We start from the raw sequence: 6,151 nt of genomic DNA on the forward strand, positions 1-6,151 counted from the left end.
TCTAATAAAGCATATTTCACTTTTTAACGAATAATCTATAATTTGAAGAAACAACTACCTCTACTAAATGTGCAGCAAATTCGTTTTTAAAAAAAACTACCCATCCATTGACATTTTCATCAAAGTCATATAAAAGGAGCACTTCCTTTAAGTAGTAGTCCAACTGTAAGGGGTTGAAAAATTAGGACATCAGAAAAAAGAAAAGCCAATGGCGACAGGTAGCTAAAATTGTCTGTTTCTGCTCACAATAAATAAAGCCAAGCAATCAGTTTGATCAAAATAGGTATATTGTTTTTTCAAAAACTTGAAATATACCGAAAAACGGGCTAAATGAGAAATAATTGTGGTTTGTGTTAATTCTCTTCTTCCAACCGGATGCACTGACTTCACATAACTACAACAATGGAAAACCGCGGATTGAACTTAATAGTTATCTCTATTGTCGAATCCGGTTGTAGTATTTGTGTTCATGACCCACACATGATAAGTGGCTCTGACTACTCAGATTAATGAGAACGACAAAAAGTAACAAAGTATATCTTTCGTACACTCTAAGAAATGCCTTAACATTCCTAGCACATGTTAGGCACCGCTATAACTACTTGTTCCTGCATTCCTGTTCCTTCGTAGACTGTTCCTGTTGCTGCACATTCCGCCTCAACTACGGGCGTCATTGGAGATGACTTCTTGAGACAGTGGATAATCCATGCAACTTATTACTACCATAGGAGTCACTTTCCTTGCCGCTATATTAATTTAGTTGTACTCCAGCAGATGGCGCTACGATTACTGCAAATATGTGTACCATCAATACAGAAAGCAGAAAAATATAGCGCCAGCTTTAAAGTTTGTGCGCGTACTGTTCCTGCACCGATCTGTGTCGTTATCGAATCTGTGACCTGACCGCGATGTTCACCAGACGTCGCCTGCTCACTCTCTATTTTCTGTTTCTCAAAGTCTATTTTAAATGTTTTTTTTGTCTTTTGTTCCTTTTGGGGTCGTTTTGCCGCGCCAGAGGTCGCACTTTTTCTGGCAGTGTTTCCGTTACCGTCGCCGTTGTTTCTGCTGTTTGCCGGATTCGCTAAAGTGCTTTATCAGAGCAACATTCAAAGAGTTCAACTTGACTTTTTTTCTACATGCATCGTCAACTCCAATTGGCCGTCTACGGACCAGCGGCGTTTCTAGTGTTTTAGGCCAAAAGCAGGAAAAGGCCACATTTGGTAAACTTTGGCTTTTGCGTATTTTTGGATTCGACAATATATTATCGTCTAAACATATCAGTCAAAACCACCTGCTGATTACCACTCCGCTAGCTACTTAACTGCGAAATGTGTGACCGAAGGTATTCAGTCGTAATCAAAAGGGTACACGCGATACCGTTATCTGGAGAAAAGTAGACCGACCGTATGGGTGAAAAGATACTGTCTGCTGTGTGTGTACCAAACAAGTGGGCGACAAAAATTTCATCGGATTGAAATCGTGCATCAAATGCATACCTATAATACGTTTTCAGCTGCACGATCTTTTGTTATTTGTTCAACCTCTATTGTCCTTGTAAAGTTCTAGAATTGTCTAGAAGACTCAAACGATAGGAAAAGTTGAATAAGACAACCATTTTGCGCTAAATAGGTTCAAAATTTGTACCACCACATTTTATCTAAAAGAAATCGTTTATATGTGTGTGACGTTGATCATACGAAAAGGAAGAGAAGGAGAATTGTAAAAAGTCAGGGTAACATTGAAGGAAGATATGAGGTTAAGCTTCTTCTACTTACAGTTAGTAATAGCTACTTAAAGGTAGTAGTAAATTTATAGTTATGTATTTACTTTACTTGTTAGACTTCTGCTCGAAATCAGAAGCCATTTTTTTTTATTCAGGAACTAACGAGTTTTTTTTTAATTAAAAGATTGCCAAGGAGCCTCTAGGAGCTCTATGACCATGCCCACCATGCCTTGTATCCAGTTCTGCGTTAATGAAGAAAGATCTATTAGTCAAGAATCTGCAGCTCATTCAACCAAATTCAGGAGCAGCGTTAACGAACAAAGTGGAATCAATCCGAACGTGTTTTTATATATATTAACAGACGTAGAACTTCACCTGGTAAAAAAAAAGTGTAACATGACCACACAGCTAATCGGATACTTCAGGCAGTCTGAATTCAGTAGAACCTTGATCAGGTTCAGTACGATCGATACAATTTCCGCTAGTTCGTGCAGCCAAACAACGAAAGGCTTTATTTACAAGGTCTGTTTAACATTGACGGACAGTGACAATAGAATTAACAGAGATTTACACTTTATGAACAATGCCGTTTTTGATCTGAATGAAAGGTACACATATTTTAGAAAGTCAAATTTATATGATATTACGTTTGCCTAATATGTATGACCCGTATGTGTATTATTATGTGGCGAACGGCTATAATAATTGTTAATATTGACGCCTCGTTAGCTTCCACCATTTCTAAGGAACCTGTTTCCCGGTAGTTAAAATAATGAAAATTGGCGAAGTAAGTTATTATGCTTTTTGTGTGTAGCCAATACTATAAATTTTAAACGAAATATTTAATTGATACGCAGCGCGATGTTGCCGCCATTGACAAACGTAAAATAAATAAAATCTAGGGGTAATTGGCGTTTTATACTAGTGAACTGGTAACGCGTTTCGTTATTAACTCTGGGAACACGTAAGGCGATCTGGGTTCGAAAGACGGCCTAGGCACAATTCATTTTATCCAAATTAGCTTGCACAGTGCAAATGTGCATCGTAGAAACGGCGCGATCCACGTGGCTAACGCGCATTTCTTTCTGGGTGCTCATGGATTATGAGCAAAATAACGAACAAATAGATACACTCTAGTTAGACTTTTGGTGGAGTCAAGTCGTTAATGCTATATTTAAAAAGAAGAGACCAAGTTTGCCCATGTAGAAAAATTGCTAATAGTGCCAATAAGCTGTGCCTTCATTGCACACATGATTCATAGATGTTCGACGGAAGTATGAACTAATTGTGGGGTACACTAGCCAATTAAAGATTGTTCACTGATACTGAGGCCTTCTTTCTGTGCTTTTGCAAGTTGTATCGCAAAACAGAATGCAAGTTACTTTTCTACGTAGGTAAACGTAATGCGATAAATACATAGGAATAAACTAGACGAGCATCGCCGAACACTCTGTCATATTTTGTCATCCTTAATAACTGGCCCTTGTTATTTTTCCGGCTTATAAACTGAGCGTACGCGGTGGCGTTCTTCGCTATATATATGTAAGCTGGCTGATTTCTGCCTTTGTGGTGTTGCCGCCGTCGTCTGTGGTGGCATGTGGCCGTTTGCTTTCAATTTACCTACGTCCTGCTGCAATAATATGCTGGAAGCTTTGCCATTTTGCTGTTAATTTAGGATGTAATCTCCTTGTGTGTAGTGGTACTGAGATTTTTCCAGTTTAGTCGACACTAATAAGCGGCCAATGAAGGTATTACTCTCAAACGCGCTGGTCTGCTTTTTCGTCTAGCAGACAAAGCCGGACAGTTACTCGTATCTACAATGTATGTGTGTTGCCAGCAGTTTTGCTTGCCCAACGAGGACGGCTCCGTTCCCGCATTTGTTGGTTGGTTCGATGATCTGTCTGTTAGACTGGCCGTGTAGCTATCATAGGCCGTATTCGAAATCAGAGCTGGACGGGCTAAACGGACGATGCCATTTAAGACGTCTTTGGCGGCAGTCATGCAGGAGCTTCAGGCTGGGGCTCTTCAGCCCTCAGTATATGATTGATAGCCAAGTAGAACTAGCATACACGAAGGAAATGCTGCGACGCTCGTGATCTCGTGGCGGAAGTTTAGTATGAATAGCAGCACAGAAGTACAGCGAGAGAATGAACTAAAAATGAGAAAAAAGGGCGACGGGAGGGCAAAAGATTGCAGCTGGCAAGTGCAAACGAATTGAATGTATTGGATAGTAAAGGTTAGTTAAAGAGTCCTAGTTCAGTTGAATAGAAAGAGCGTATCTAATAACCTATGTTGCGTATTGTTATGCAGTATTGGTCTTCAGCGTAATGAAGCTCAATAATATCATTTGTAGTTGAATAAACTAGCGGGAACTTGAGTAGTGTATTTGATAGCATTGACAGCTCTCAGGCTCAAATCACAGAGAAAAGAGGCCATTTACTCCTGTTCTGAGTATTGTAAGTTAAAGCGTCTTTCTCACAATGAGATAGCTTTGCACGATATACATAATCGCAATGGTACATACACTATTCCGGACTAGAACAAATTCCATTTTGAGCTATCGGAACAACGACGCTGCCTACAACGTACGATTAACAACGAGATGTGATAAAAGGGCCAATACAGGTGTGATCTTTTGAGAAGGTATTTCTTTAACATTGTTTTAGAATCGATAAGAGACAGCTTCGAAGTGCAAGAATAAAGTTGTAAACATATCCGTTTTTGCAGCGTTAACATGTCCCTATTTTGAAGAAACTTCAAAAAAAACTTACAAAGACTGGATCCTAAAAAAAGGCTATAACGACTAAGGCCAGCAGCGTTTCAGGTAACACCAGATCAATAGCTTCACGCACTTGAACGGAATAAAATTAAATAACTTAATTTTTACTTTGGCCCTTACACTTAGCATTCATTCACTCGCTCACTCAATCATACCTAACTAGATTACGTTGAAAGGTACATATGCGTACGCGTTTTACATCTAAGTTCGGTCATAGTTGTGTTTGTAGTGAGATGCTTATTGTCTTCAAAAGGACGACCAGCAACGATTACCGGAGCCAGTGTTGGGTAAATCTACGAAGCTGAGATAGTTTTTTTTACGCATAAAAACTTCTCTCAGATAATTATCACTTAACTTGGTTCAGTGCTGCATATACCGCAGACCCAATTGTGAAAAGGAGGACTGCGATGACGGTAACGTCGATACTCACTCCCTTTAGTTTCGTAACACGTATCGCATGTCAGTGAACAACTAGCAGTTTATGCAAAGTTTAAATTCTGTGCCGGTTTACTTCATCGGTATGGTGGAGTCATCTTTGTTATCTGCCTTATTTTAAAGCTCGAATCAAGGAAAAGCCAAAAGTGGTATTTAAGCAAACTTTAAAAAGTGTTACATCGATTTGTAGGGGTTTCAGTTCAAGGAGAGCTGCGTTGAAAAGGGTCGCATGATTCCCAAATTTATTATAATACATTTGATGTTATCGCATTGTCGCTAAAGACAAGTGAGACACCACCAAAATCGAACTGAAGAACAGATTTCACAGGCAGAAAATGAAATCTAAGTATAAACTTGTCTTCGCGAGAAAAATTGCGGTCCGGAGGATATCAATGAGAAACGAAGCCTGTCAATGATACATGTATAATATTCATGAACATGTTGAAATACTGCGCCAACACAAAACGCATAAACAAGTCGTGAACATATTGTAACTATTCCAAGTATAGTATATTGTCACTGTTATGAGCAAAGGGTATGATGTTAATAAATACTACACAGTTCTTATTAAGCCTCAATGTATGTAGTATTTTCATTATTATGTAGACAAGTGAGCAATATTTATCAAGTCGATCCTCAGAGATCATCTGTTAGACGTCAGATTATTTTTTTTATTGGCAAGTTTATTTGGCTCTGTCTAAAACATTTTACAAGTTTTACACCTACTCTATGTTATGGACTTATGTCGCCATTTATGTCGCTTCCTACTCTATACTTGTGATATTCCGTTTAGATTTGAACACCTTTTTAATCTACAAGGTCGGAAGGTATATTTTTTTATAATAGATTCGTCCGTGCCTTGCAGGAGTAGGACCAGAAACCTTTCAGTTCCACGCCAGCTGCCAACTGGTCAGACTATCCTAGGTCAGATCGTTTTTGCTAAATATGACGACTGACTGTGTGCTGATAGGGCTACCTGCAGTGTGCGCACCCTCCGTAGTGAATTAAACAATGAACTTGGAACGTCACAGGCAACCTCGTTGAAGGCAGTTTCACTGCGAATCAATTAAAATGGATTATTTAGGCAGCGGATTAAACTTGAATATTGGTTTGAAGTTAAAGCAAACAAGCGTACGTATATGGGTTGTTTCGGATTCACTGATCTTCGTGTGTTACGATATTATAACTAGGCAAGTGGTTGTCGCCACTCGACT

General features: G+C 39.1%; 1 protein-coding gene across 1 annotated transcript in view; it reads left to right on the top strand.

Moving 5' to 3' along the window:
* TfAP-2 (transcription factor AP-2) overlaps nucleotides 1-6,151 on the top strand; it is a 174,794-nt gene that overhangs the window by 100,915 nt on the left and 67,728 nt on the right. The window lies entirely within an intron of this gene.

Source organism: Varroa destructor, unplaced genomic scaffold (assembly GCF_002443255.2).
Source record: "Varroa destructor unplaced genomic scaffold, Vdes_3.0 BEIS01000002.1, whole genome shotgun sequence".
NCBI lineage: Eukaryota > Metazoa > Arthropoda > Arachnida > Mesostigmata > Varroidae > Varroa > Varroa destructor.